The following is a 14,290-nucleotide window of genomic DNA, read 5'->3' as shown; positions in this document are numbered from 1 at the left end:
AAAACGGTGACATTTAAGGAAACTCCACTTTTCCATACATTATAACAAAACCTGATGGCTCACAAAGAATAAAAAAATCAGACACCCCTTTATTTTCATTATATTGCAGAAGGTCAATTCAGACTAAACAAAATAAGCAGATTTATCCCTCATCTCAGCCTTGGAAAATTCTTTGTATGCATCTCAATCTTAACAAACACCACCACTATCCATGAAAATCATCTCCGGAAAGAAACTGTAGCAGAAGATGTTCTATTGAAGGTTATTTGCTGCTGGCACAATAAGAGAAACCAGCAACTTAGCTCAATTAACATTACTTAACACCAGCGAGTTTTGCCAGACTTTAAAGAAAAACGGTTTGGATCAAACAAGTAAGCTCTGGATGGGTGGAAACCACAGTTATCAGTTTACCTAGCTAAAGAAACAAGGACTGCATTTGAAGAGACACATCAGACTTCCGTATTGCAAACAGCTATATCTATAGGTAGCTTTACTAGCTATAGTCCAAGATACTCTTCCAGTCAACATGCCCACCCGGCTGTATTTTAGTGGGACATTAAGCCCTCAGCCATTCTGAAATGTGACACGTGGCAGTTTAGGAGGGTCAGACCCGATGAAACACATGAGAAGTGACTTTACCTTACACCGTACTCATTTACTTACAAGCACATACTCAAATATCATCGATCTTATGTACGCATCGAACAATTTGCCAGTGTAGCCATCGCAGTTGTGACAACAAAAGCATCCTTGAAGTGGTAAAGCGAATCCATGTCCTGAACAACACCAGACTCATGGCTCTGATGGATGGGAAGGAGGATTCAGCTTGTGTGCTTCCTCCTGTCCACCTACTCTCTCCTTCACCCCTGGGTACCTGAGCTGGTCGTCAGGCTGCACCTGAACTGCCACAGCTCACAGCACTGTGTTTTCAGACAAGGATCACCAGTCCTGTTTTGCCTTAAAACTATGTCCGTGAGCTGAGGCAGCCCAGGATCTGACTGATGAACAGATCAGCTGTAGAGGTAGCAGTACTACCTTCATCAGCCACCCTCACCTAAGCTCTCCTCAACCCTCAGCCTGAATTTTTAGACATACAACCAGGATACCATCGCTGAGCTAATACATGTAACGTGAGCCATGAGGTCTAGCTTGGTATGTCTGGGTGGGTGCTCAGCGTCTGCTGCAGACAAAATGCAGCCTAACCTTTAGGCAGCATCCAGCAACTTAAAAGTAACTTTAGACTGTTCTTGACTTCTAAAATAAAGCATATGGATTTATTTTCTTTTTACTGCAGGATTTCTGCTGATATTGCTATGTCATATAGGGTATAATTCTTCTTTCTTTCCCCACAGTTATGCTATTAAAAAAAAAAAATAGCAAAAATGTAATTATAAAAGGGGAAAAAAAGTCATTTTGTCCACACAGTTTATTCCGTTCAGGGATCTTTTTTAGTCCATTATCAAAGGAAAACAGAGGTCCAGTATAAATCTTCACTCATGGGTTTGCTGACACTTTACCAGCCAACCTCTGAAATTCAAGGTGAATGCTGAAAACACAGGGTCAATCTACAGCTATAACAGAAAGCATGTATAGTGGGTGTTAAATCCCAGCAGTATTTAAAGCTAGGCAAAATCAAAACATGCTTGGGACATTGTGGCATATCTCTGTCCCAGGTTGGAAAAGTAATGACCCAGTGAAGCAGTAACCAGAGTCACTGCCTCAACAGCCCCATGTGGCCCCTGCTTTCCTAGCGCAGGTCGGGGTTTCCCAAGGTAACCTACTCCATCCAACCAAGCTGGGGGCTCTGTGCAGTCCCTTCTCTTGCAACGCGCCTCCCAGCCTTCCTCCCCAAGAGCTACCTCGTCCTCTTGCACACTCCCACACATGCGTGACCCTGTTCTACCCTCTGCCGCTACGGGGGACACAAAGCATACAGGACATCCATTTGCTATTGAATGCTACTCAGAACAACCGGCATAAGCTGGGGACGTTGCAATGCCAGAAGGCATTAACGAACGCTAAAAAATGGTTGTTTGAGCAATTGCAAATCACTGAAGTCTGTGGCTGCGTTAGCAGAAACACAACATTTCCCCAACTCTCCTTTCAATTTTCTGATTTCTCCCAAAATCAATTTGCTTTAGCCACTGATGGGCAAAATATCCCCACAGACGTTGGCTATTAATCATGGCATTTAAAGGGGTGGCACCTTGCTAGTAACAAGACCACGGGTCCAGGTTTAAGTGATTTACATTGATCCAGCCAGCTTTTCCAATAAGCCTGAGCAGATGGGTGCTCTGCAAACAGCTGTGCCAGGGGAAAAGGTTAGTGGCTGCCAACCGGCTTCTTGTCACGGGGCTTTATTACAAGTGTCCCATTCCCTGCCCGGTGCCAGGGCAAGCACCCCAGAGCATCTTCAACCAAAGCAAACAGGCGGACCTTTGAGGAGCAGTACGCTGTTGCTAACCTGGCTGGACTGGCAGATTAGCAAAGGGACAGTATCTGGCCGGTGAGCTAGTGACAAGCAGCAAACACCCTGGGCTGAGGGTAGTAACAACCCCCTACCACAAAGGAAATGAGAAAGAGGGTATGTGTCCACAACCCCAATGGATCCAGGTATCCTTGGGTGCTGAAAAATTTTAGCATGAGCAATTTTAAAGATGATGAGAAAACAACCTCAGTTTAGATGTACCCTAAGTGAACAGCTTCAAAAAAAAAAAAAAAAAGCTGTTTTTATCAGCAATTTCACAGCTCAACTTTAAAAAAGCTGAAAAAGTTCATAGTCCAAACCCAGCCCTCCTTGGCTTCAGTGTTGTTTAGACTGTGTAAGGAATGTAGAAAAGAACCAGTAAATATTTTCTTAAAGGAAAAGAAAAAGTCCCAGACCTCACACTGACGTTCTTGCAGCCCTCTTGGGAGAGAGGGAGCAGCCGGCCTCTTTTTCATATTTCCATCATAAACTTGATTTTTGTGTCCTCTCTGCCTCTTATCCAAACACATAAGAACCAGCCACGACTCGAACCCCTTTAACTACACCCAGGGAGCAATACTCAAGGAATCACACCATCTCATACATTTTTTTCCATCACAGGAACATAGTCCCTTGAAGGCTGAAGTGGTCACACAGACAAATAACAACCCTTAATTATATTTTCTTCGTTTCTGTATGAAAATGTTACTACATGTTTTGTCTATAAAATACAGAAAAAACCACAAATCTCTTAAAATATGCCACTGTATTCAGAAATTTATGTTCACAGGGGTCATCACACATAGAGAAGAAACCAATTGCTGTATTTCTACACACAGTGTGCCTCCTAACCCCATGACAACTCACAGAGACCCCTTGAATTGGCCCAGGCGCTACCCTCGTGGGCTCTTGTGCACGCAATACAAGTTCTGTCATAAAATATAAGAATTCAAGAATAATTTCCCACTTACTGTCAGCTGGCCTTTTATTTTTTAATAAAAAGGCTTGACGTTGCAAATTCAACTGTAGGAAAAGTGAGCGGAAGGTTAGGGTGGGATGGGAAAGTATTTCCCAGGCGAGTGTTGATTCTGGGACAGTTCCCTAAAATTGTAACATGTACATACAAAAAAGTTGTGAACTTTGGAGCTGGGCCAAACCCTTCCTTCTCCGCCAGCATAAACCCGGCTTTTGTCTGTGATACAAATACCCCAACATGTCTCACAAAGCAGCAACATCGGGGAAAGGCAAAGGTGGCTTTCCCTGGTCTATATGTATCTATTTAATATTATGTTTGGGTTCAGGCTTAAGACCTGTGGCAGAAAAAAAAAAAATGCAAACAAACATAGAGTGACTAATTCCCTTTTCTACCTGCAGCATTTCTCCTCCTTTGGAGGAGAGGTCACCATGAATGAAAGAAGATGATGTTAAATGAGCATTAGCTTGCTGAGGTGCAGTTCAAATGTGTCCATTTGCAAATTAGCCTAGGGAATTCAGGATGTTGATTTTTTGTGGTCACTTAAGGATCACAAGGGCCATCATCTGATCTGAGTTCCTTGTGCCCCCATGGACCAGAGCTGAGATTGCGCTAGCAGATTCTTCTGTAAACTAATGTTGGAACAAAGAATTCTTGCGGGGGAGAGCCTTGTCCTTTAGTAATCCCATTTGAGCTTGTTAAATCAGCAGAAAAAATAACAAAGAAATAAGAAACAAAAGTAAATCATTTTGTACTAGCTACCTCAGCAGAATCAGCCATCACACAGGGGTGTGAAGGGAAAGGGAACATAATCATTGCTCACGCTGGAACTGAGCACATCCTTTGTGTCACCATTACTGACCAACAGTGCTCCCCCGCTTTTACTGCCACGCTACAAAGTTTAAAGTAGATTTAAGCCATTGGAAGGGATTTGTCTTTCTCGGCAGGACAGAGCATTACAGGCATGCTAAAGGGCTAGACAGACTGGCACACAGTGAGGGTCACAACAGCCACCTGCAGCACTATGGATCTTCTCCTGCCTATGGAAGACTCCTGCCAGGGTGGGTGCCAGGGTTACCCACAGACCAGTGCCTCCACGATACGCTGTTCTGTTCAGCCCCAAACTGAAGGTAAATTAATCACGTTTGAAGAGTAAGATTTTAAAAAGTCACATAATACAATGCACATTATTTCATTTTAATACGTTGTCTTATTCAAAACAGCAGAATCTTTTACCCAACTGAAAGCGGAAAGGACAGTTAAAAAAAAATAATCCACACATAAACTAACTCCTGGAACCCACAGCCTTGCAATCTTCCCAGAGGCTTTGCTGTATTGTGCTTTCTTCCTTTTCTATAAATGAAGTTTCTTCTTTCTACCCCTTCTGGCTGCAAAGATAACCTTCACAACACAAACCAAGGCACTAGCGTCATTCTGCTGCTGCAGCCAGCCAGACTGGAACAATAACACCAGGAGAGGTGTGAACTTCCTCCTTTTGGCTTAATAGGGTGTTAACTTTGAAAGCTAATTATTTAAATGCTTAAGAGAGGACTGCTGTCACAGTTAACCATTTTGCTGCTGAACAGCAGGCAGGGACATCTGTCCATCTGTAAGCAACTGACTCTGGGTGGCACCCACATGGCCATTCCAGGACAGAAAGCCAGCTTAGCTCCCCATCACTACTGCCTGTCCCACACCTCCTGTACTTACTATTCCCTCTCTGTACTACCGTAAAGCATTTGGGGTTTGTGGGTTGGCAAAGGATTGCTTTTAACCTGGCTCGGTTTGATGACCAGGTTGACGAACAGAGCCCCCAGGCAGCAGGCAGGGCAGGGGACAGGGCACCCTGCAAGCTGGCGTTGCTGCCAGACCCCTTGTGCCACCCAACTCCAGCTTCAGCCCTTGAGCTTGCTATGACGTCCAACTGCGGGACCAGGATTGCCTGCCTTTTCCGGGCGGGAAGCCCATAAACGTTGCCCTTGGCAGACATGCAGTTTACCTCTGCACTGCCCTAGGCTGCTCCCAAGACTGAACTTGCTTAGCACGTTGCAAACCCTCAGGCATAGCCTTGGGAGCAGCCGGAGCATGCGGGATCCCAGCTGCAAACACTGCCAGGCTCACCTGCACAGCCCTGGATGAGGAGTTCACTGTCCCCACAGCTGCTCCAAAGGCAGCTCCGCTCGCCATACAAAGCTCAGTCACCCCTTCGGCTACGTCCCTCATGTTTTCAGTGATGCGCCTTCATTTCAAATGAGGATGTTCATTTATTATTTAGTGTTGTTCTTTAACCTGCTAACATCCTAGAACATCAAACCACTCTGCCCTTTGTAAGATTTCAACCTTTTCAGTACTGTGTGATCAAAATTCATATATGCATCTCTTTTTTCTACCCAGTAAGCAAAAGGCACCTACGTGCCCTCTACAGATAGGAGACACACACCGCAAGTGGTAAAGAGCCTACTTCTGAACAGAAGAACTTTGTTATTTGACAAGCCAACAGATTTTCACTGTCTCATCCCTGCTGGATGGTTATAGCCTGTTTTTCTGTCCTTGTCAAACCATCACTGTTGAAAAGACCTCAGGAATCTGCAAGAATATTCCCCGGGGGAAGGCTCCAGTGCTCCGAATTGCCAGCAGCCTGAACCAGTTGATTTATCATCAGCTGCTGGGAAGCTCCCAACTTGTAGCATTCTTCTTATATCCCAAATTTTTTGAGGCATGTTTCTTTTCTGTTTTTTTTTTTTCCAAAGGAAGTTGCTAGCATGAAGCTTTTCAGAAACAAAAAGCAAAAAAAGTATTTTTTTAAAATCACATCATTCTAAGCTAATTTCATGATTTTTGAAAACTTTATTGTTATTTTGAACAACGGAGCTTGTGGTATCCCTTGTTATTCTTTGTGCAGGGTATACAGTGAGCTCTAGAGAGGCTGGTTACTATGGCAGCTCTGAGCTGTTTGACAGTGTTATAATGTTTGCTGATGCTTATTAATTTATCAGAGTGGAAAAAAATGAATAGCTCATACTGATACCACTGGGGAAACTAAAAGCCAGATCCTCTAGCTTACGTAAGGCACTAGCGCTGAGCGGTGGAAAGGAAGATGAACAGCCAGTAAATGCTTTACAAACCTCAGACTTGGGGACCATTTTAAGCCAGACCAGGTCCTCATGCATACTCCTGTATTTTCTAAGTCCTATTTCCAAATTAGAGGCGGAAAACCAACAAGCACTGAATACATCTGAAATCCCCAAAAGCTGCATATAAGAGACAGCAATAACCCCAAGAATAAAACCCTCCAACTGAGAATTGATTCCTTATTTACCATGAAACTGTAATCTTTTCCCAGAAATTACTGGAAAGAGAAAGCTTTTAAGCTCATCCTTAACATGTTTCCTTTTATTAGCAATACAAAAATTGCCTTTGAGCTTTCTCATTCCTTCCCACTATTTCTGCATATATATATGCAAATTATTGTACAGATTTCCCTTCACTGAGTACACTACATATCTCTGAAACAGTTGGCAGGCCCCTGGGGGGGTGTTGCCCAGACAGCTGTGCAATCAGCTGAGTAAATCAGCTAATTAAAGAAACAAAGAAAATGCAAAAATTATTAAAGACAGACTCCCGCTTACAGCATTGTTCAACACCTCTGTATCTAAAAAAGCACAGCAAGCATGGGATGGAATAAAGATGCTTGTAAATGGAACTATTGCACAAGTGACAATGATGCCATTTTCTCTCAAACACTAATCTGGGATTCATGATATTTATGCTTTGTAGTTTAAATCAATTTAATATAAATTACTCCAGCATTTTATTTCATTTTAAAATGACAAAAGCATAAAATCTAATGTTGGTTTCATAACTGATTTCTGTATGTAAAAAATGGTCATTAACTTCTGCTTGACCTTAGGTGTAGAACTAATATTGAATTTGCACAGAGGGTACTCATTATGCTGGTCTAGTTTCCATGCAGAAAAATAAGTTCCCGAGGGTCCTAGTGCTACAAGCCATTTCTCAGATCTCAAATAGGAAACAGGACTCCCGAAAATGATGCAAAAACATTTCCTCTCATTGCAGAGTTTATCAAAAGGAACAGATAACAGCAAGGGTAGGAATCTATAATCTAAACAGAGCAAAGCCAGTGTGGTAAGAAAGGAGGCTGACAGATGTAGATTTGGGCTTGCTGATCCACACACCATTAAGGCGCCGTTCCTTTCCACTGCATCTGAATGACCACAGGAAGGACAAACCTCAGTTTAAATGAGACTCAGGCCCGTCTACATTATATAGCCATTGTAAATTAAAAATGAGCATACCAAGTAAAGCCACCGATATTTCCCAACTCAGTCGGATTATGGCCAGGAGCCCTTGCTGCTATTCTTTTCACATTATCACACAACTGGATTTGTTAGGAAGTTCTGTTTATTTTATTTATCACAACTGAAGCCTTTCATCTGGGTTTGAAGGCCCATACTTCATCCAAGGTGGTGGTGCATTAGAAGAACATAATTTGTAAAACACCTCTGGCTAAACAAGGGAGGCATTTTTTAATAGATAATCAACTACTGTTGATTCATGTGGCCAGGGGAGGTTTCGTTTTCAGTGCCTGGCGCTTTACGATACATACAAAGGAAAAGCTACATTTTACATCCACTTTGTGAACATACGAACTCATATCATTTTTTATCAAGGAGAAAAAAAGTGGAAAACGAGTTGCAAACACTGTAGGATTGCTACAGGTACAGACAAAAGCAATCTTCTTCATAGCAATAGCAACTCAAGGAAAACCATTCGATGGCTGAATGCAGAAAGCTTTAACTTTTACCTAGTGCTTTTAGACACTCATTCTCATGTGCACAATATTTAATTTAAAAAAAATCAAGTGGCAGTGAATGTATCTATAGCTGTGTTGCCTGAAACAAGATGTTGGAAGGGTGGAGAAGAGCCCATTACATGATCAGCAGGCATGGGCAGAATGATTGCTGGGAACTGATCAAACAAGGAGGTACGGGCAGTCGTTGAGCAGGCTGGTGCAAAGCGAAACACCTCTCTCTGTTCCATGGAAAAATCCTCCGGGCACGGCCAGGAAAGGAGCAGGAAACAAAGAGGACTCTGAATAAATAAATTCTGTGAACTCTTTGTAAATGCCTCTCCCAAAGCACTGGAAACAAAACATTCACCTGGGAATTGTTTTTTTGCACAACTGCTGTCCTTCCGACCTTACCATGCGATCCCTTTTTGAGTATGTGCAAAACATCTGTCACCTACACAGCTAATCTGCATTGCTCATTTCTTCTATGTGAGTGCCTCACAGATCACACAAAGTTCTGCAACAACTGCAAAAAAACAGACCATAAACTGCCAAAATCCTTCTCAGTGTAATTCTCACCAGAGAGCTCTTTGGAGCTCTTTTCCTTCTTTTTCCAAGGCTCAGAGTCCATTCTGCTTTACATCAGCTGTGGAATACACAAAGGCTGGTGAGAGTAACTGTGTAGTCTGTTCACTGATGTTGTTCAGGGCACTTCCCACCCCCAGCATTGCCCAGGGTGGGCACAACGCAGGTTGTCACCGATTCAGCCACGACACAGAGGAGCTGTGTGTATGTGTCACACATAGTGTTCCTGACCGGCCAACACAACGAGCACCGTTCCCCAGGGCCAGAAGAGGTCTGATCCTATCCTTCTGAAGTGCTGCCGGTTTCTTGGTATGCCTGATGTCAGGAGTAATGGAAGAATCCCATGGGATGCAACAAGACATTGGTCCCTAGGGGTGGGCATTCCCTTCAAAAAGGCATAAAATGTTTAAAAAGGATGGCTTAAAGAAGCCAACATGATTACCTCCCTTACTTCAAGGCATGAAGTCCTTAAAGCACAATATAACTTTTTAAATATTCCTAGCTGTGTTTTCAGGTGCAAATTTATTTTGAACCACATTTCAATGGGCAGAGGAAAAGTAAAGATAAAGTTACCGAGACCTACCAGAAGCATGACACTCCTGCACCTTTACTTCGAGTGGCCATTTCTCCAGGATGAATGCTATCAGTAACACTTGCAGAAGAACTCTTATTCCATACGTTTTCCTAAGTTTGACCCTTGCTTTAAAGAAGTGGATGCTTGGAGGAATTGAAAGTTGTAATGGAATAAGGTCTTACTTAAGTCAAGTAAATACACCCACTGAAAAGAGACATAAGGGGATCATAGAAAAGCAGTAAGATCCTACTGATATTAACCTTTTCCCACCCTTCAAAGTTTCTCAGTTTTTCCACAAGAGAAAATGCACACGTTTCTGGCACATGACTGCCACTTTACTCTGTAAACAGGAGGAAGTTTTTTCATCCCTCTTTATGCCCTTTTTCAGTGGCATAAAATAAGTAATAATAAACTGTGCACATTTTACACCAGAGATATTGTATATCTGCCGGTTTGCAAAACCTGTAAATTCAAGGGGTACTTAATATGTTTGAGATTTAAACACAATACTGAACTGCTCCATTCTTGAATGACCTTTGCTCATGTATTTGTAACCTCATTTTTCAAGTATGTGTACAAATCTAGTTCACATTTGTAATGATTTCCATTGCCTATATAGCAACTCTGTTCTACAAGTAAATAAAACTAATGACATAACATAGGACATTCATATAGCACCAAATGACAAAGGTTTTGCTAATTATTGTGGAGTAAAGTTACCAAGAAGTCTCACAAGGATCTCTGCTACTTGGGAAAAAGGGCTGAATGGTAAAGATACAGTTTCCTGAGTTAACTAAGCTGATAAAACAGCTTAATGCTGCCAAAAGGGTCTTACTGGGCTCCTTCCCACATCCCTCCACCTCCCCACCCTGATAAGAAGCTGCCACCCTCACTTCGTGCCAACTCCAGCACATGCTGCTGCAATACTGCATGCTGCTCTGGCTGCCCCATCTCAAAAATAATAGAATAGATGTGGCAAAGATGATCAGATTTAATGGAATAGATTTGGTATGAGGAATGACTAAGCGATTTAGCCTGGAAATGAGACAACTCACAGGGGTATGACAGAGGTGCACAAAATCCTGAATAGTAGGATGATAAACTGGGAATGGATTATTCACCACTTTCCGTCACCAAAGAGCTATATCACAACAGAGCGAGGGTCGTGGGGAATGTGTTTAAAACAAACAAGAAAAAATACGCTTTCACATACCACACATATGAATTGTGGGACTTGCTGCCACAAGAGATGATGAAGGTCAGGAGTATAAGCAGGCTTAAAAAGCGATAAATTAATGGAGAAAAGGTCCACCAAGGGCTACCTAACACAACAGTGTGGGTACAGTAAAATCCCTCTAGCACAGACTGGTAGATGCTGAGTACACACATCAGAAGAAGGACTGTTTTAACTTGCTCTGTTTCTCTACTCTAAGCATCCCCTAACTCACCACTCACAGCAGGATCGGAGCTGGAAGGACTCCTAACCTGACCCAGCCTCATGTTTTTAACCGGGCTGATATTGCCTGGAGCGTGTTCAAGTCGAGTCATGCCATCGGCTCTTGACAGCAGTGCTGTAGAGGTGGCGCAGTGGCTGGGAAAAGGAATAGCTGTTCACAGCTTGCTTTTCATTCATGTCGGCAAAGCTCAAGCCCCAGTGACTGCTTCATATTGAATAGTCTGTCCTAAAATAAAAATACTAAACAAATCACATAGGCAGTTAAGTCCTGAGAGAAGCAATACAAAAGAAAAGGGGAAGGGTGGATATGCATACATGTATGTCAGAATAGGGTGGAGGTAATCCAGAAGATCTCAAATATAAAGTTAATATGTTGCAAAAATCATATTATTATAAATAAAATATGGGTAAATGACCCATTTTTTAAAAAAATCAACACAGCTTGTCAATTTAAGAATGGCATGACTAAAAAGTATCTAACTATACTGTGGAAACCTGAATATCATTCTTAAGAGGGAGCAAAAACACACACAAGTGTTAGGGCTTTTGTAGCTGCCCTGCTCTTCACAGTGGGAGGCAGAAGCACCCATAGCCCTGCCGCTGCTCCCGCAATGCCTGGGGAGAAGCTGCAGTCGCCCTTTTCCTACATCATCGATACTCTGTCAGCTATTATCTTAATTAGCCCTTGTATTCAGAAACACAAGGATCAGAGCCATGCTCTTACTAATGGCCCTTTGCATTAATAAAGTTACAGGAATTCCTTTAGACATGAAGTTAAAGGAATTTGCTGGGTGATGCCACGGGGTGCTGCTAGGTTCACGCACAGAAACGCAAGGCGCCTTGTTTGTGGATGGGATTAACACCAGTTCAGAGCATCTACCTGACAGATTTTGATCAGTTCAGATGTACCTGTGTAGCTACGCCACCGGCTAAAGCCTCCAGCCTTAGGCTATTTGCTGCTTTTTATCCTTGTTTTAGCTACCATCTCTAACACATAAGAAACATGTCATGAGCCATGACAAGCAACTGAGATAAATGCCAACCCTTGTAAACCTTCAGACAAGAGGCTGCATTTCTCTTATGTTTCAGCACATTTGTGGAAGCCATCAGAAGCCAGCAAGGTATAAATAAACACCACAATTCTAATGCCAAGTGCCTACAACTAAAAAGAAAGTTCTCGTCTGCTCCAGTTACTTGCTTCCCCAAGACCTTTTACCAAACCAAGGAAGACAGCTTTTAATCTATTTATTTCTAAGGTTAAGCAAGAACAATTTTAATGCATTTTTATAAGCCACAGAGAAGTGCACAAGTTCATTTCCCCCTCTTAGGTCACCTTTATCATGAGAGCTTTATTCTAATGAAATATAAATGTGCTTTTTGGTCAACAGTGTTACTGAGATCCATCAAAGCTTCAGGATTACAGACATTAATTTTACCCTTTTTTTAGTTTCATTTGCAAAGAAGCTAAAAATGCTGAGCTCCTTCTGCACGAGGGCTCTCAAGTACCTCTCTAATAGCTTATGCCTTGCCATTGGAGTGGTATACTTGCAGTACACATCTGAAATACGAAAATGGAACTTTTTTCCACAGCGCAGAAGTTTTTCATTTTTCAGGTTCTGCATTTTTCCTTCAGCCATCTGTCAGTTTTATGTGTTTCTCCTATTCTTCCACCCCACAATAAAAACAGAAGAACACCTCCTGGGGAAAGGCATTCTCCCCCACACCCTAGTGACTTTTTATTTTCTGGTAGCCGACGTTCTCCATCAAGTCAGATCCTGTACTAGCGAGAATTTGATACTCTGCCCTACCCCACAGCAGGCTCAGGTGTCTACCGTGGTTTTCAAAGCATTTTGTCAGTAGATACAGTGTCTGAATCTCTGAGACAGCCATTCTGGCCCAAGAACTGAAATCCTTGTAATTACTGCTTCTCACATACATATACTAGGTAGCAAACCCAAGCTTCATTTAAACAAAAATAAACTGTTTCACCTGGGTAACCACAGCCAATGTTCCCCCCCCACCTCCAAGCATAGCAAACCTTCCTAGCGGGACCCTCTTCACCTCTTGCAGAGGGACCTGTGGTGTTTGTGTGCTTGTATAGCACTTTCCATGCAATGTAACCCAGTGATTACTACAACAGAGCTAGACAAGTAATATGAAAGCTTTAATCAGCCAGTTTTTCTAGTACAATTAAATCACTGTGAAGTGCCTCTCCAAGGGCAGAGGTATATCCAGAAATTAAAGTAATTCAGAAACAAATTACAGAGTCCTTGCGTTAAGCAAAAATACTTCTTTTTTTGCTCTTACTGGTAGCGCTAACCAGCTATCTAGAGGAAGTATTTTTAAACACTGTAATTTAAAAACCACCAAACCGTCAAGAACAGTACAGGAACTTCTGCACAACAGCTTTGTTTTTTGCACTGTCGAGCTCTAGGAAAGCTTTCGGTTAATGAACCGATTACGCACTGCAGGCAGGTTCCAGCCAGCAGGTTAGGACCATGCCCGTCGCCTGCACTCCCCACTCATGAATCCCAGGGCAGATGAGCCAGACGCCCACACGGTTCACACCAGCCTGGAAGCCACCCAGGGCAGCTGGCCCAATGGCCATGTTCCACTCTTTTCATGCCAAAATAAACCCTTTGTCTGATCTTTGTTGGTTTGCTTCCTGGAATTATATGGAGTCTTGGAGAGGGCTAGAAGAACAGTATCTTTGAAAGATACTGTGGCTTTTAGCTCCAGAAGTACTTTCTCTGAGATACGCTTCACTTCACCAGGCATAGCATACCATAGCTTGATTGCTAACAGTAACTGCTACGCTGTGAATTTAACCATCAGCAATAAAATAAAAAAGCATAATCAACCACCCTAATTTACTCTGCTCATACTGTAGTAAAGGCATTAACTTAAATTAGACCTTCCAGTTATGCCTGATCATGTAGCCATTTTTTACAGTCGTCCAAGATGAGGCATAAAGGAATGCAAATTTCAACAACAAGCATGCACTAGTTAACTAACTAAAGAGGTATCTTTTGTTCAGATCTAAACTGATATTTTAAGTGTTTACATTAATGTATTAGGAAAGGCTGGTCAGCACTTCAAAGCTCTCTAGGGAGCTTTGTTTATTTAAGGCTGTGATTTTTAACTGAAATATTTCTACCTGCTCAATGTGGGTTACAATTACGCTAGTATAAAGTAGACTCCAAGAGCTATCCTCCTTTCCCATTTTCATCTCTTGCAGCTCATTCCTAATCCAACGCCCATCCCATTTTCTACTGACACAACCGTTTACACAGCCATCCACCAAAAGGAAATGAGAGGCTAATTCAGGTTAAAATCAACTCTTTTGGGGAATGGAGTTTTTATTTATTGCCAGTAAGTAGTAATATATTTGCCAACACAACTGCCAAGAAGCAGGGCAAGAGATT

General features: G+C 42.4%; 1 protein-coding gene across 1 annotated transcript in view; it reads right to left on the bottom strand.

Moving 5' to 3' along the window:
* The window catches only part of LOC103918453 (rap guanine nucleotide exchange factor 5-like), a 155,411-nt gene that overhangs the window by 39,827 nt on the left and 101,294 nt on the right, over positions 1-14,290 (bottom strand). The gene's annotated exons all lie outside the window — the stretch shown is intronic.

The sequence above is a fragment of the Pygoscelis adeliae genome, unplaced genomic scaffold (assembly GCF_000699105.1).
Source record: "Pygoscelis adeliae isolate BGI_AS28 unplaced genomic scaffold, ASM69910v1 Scaffold226, whole genome shotgun sequence".
Lineage (NCBI taxonomy): Eukaryota > Metazoa > Chordata > Aves > Sphenisciformes > Spheniscidae > Pygoscelis > Pygoscelis adeliae.
Note: the sequence above shows the minus strand (reverse complement) of the source record. Positions and strands in the feature narration are given on the sequence as shown.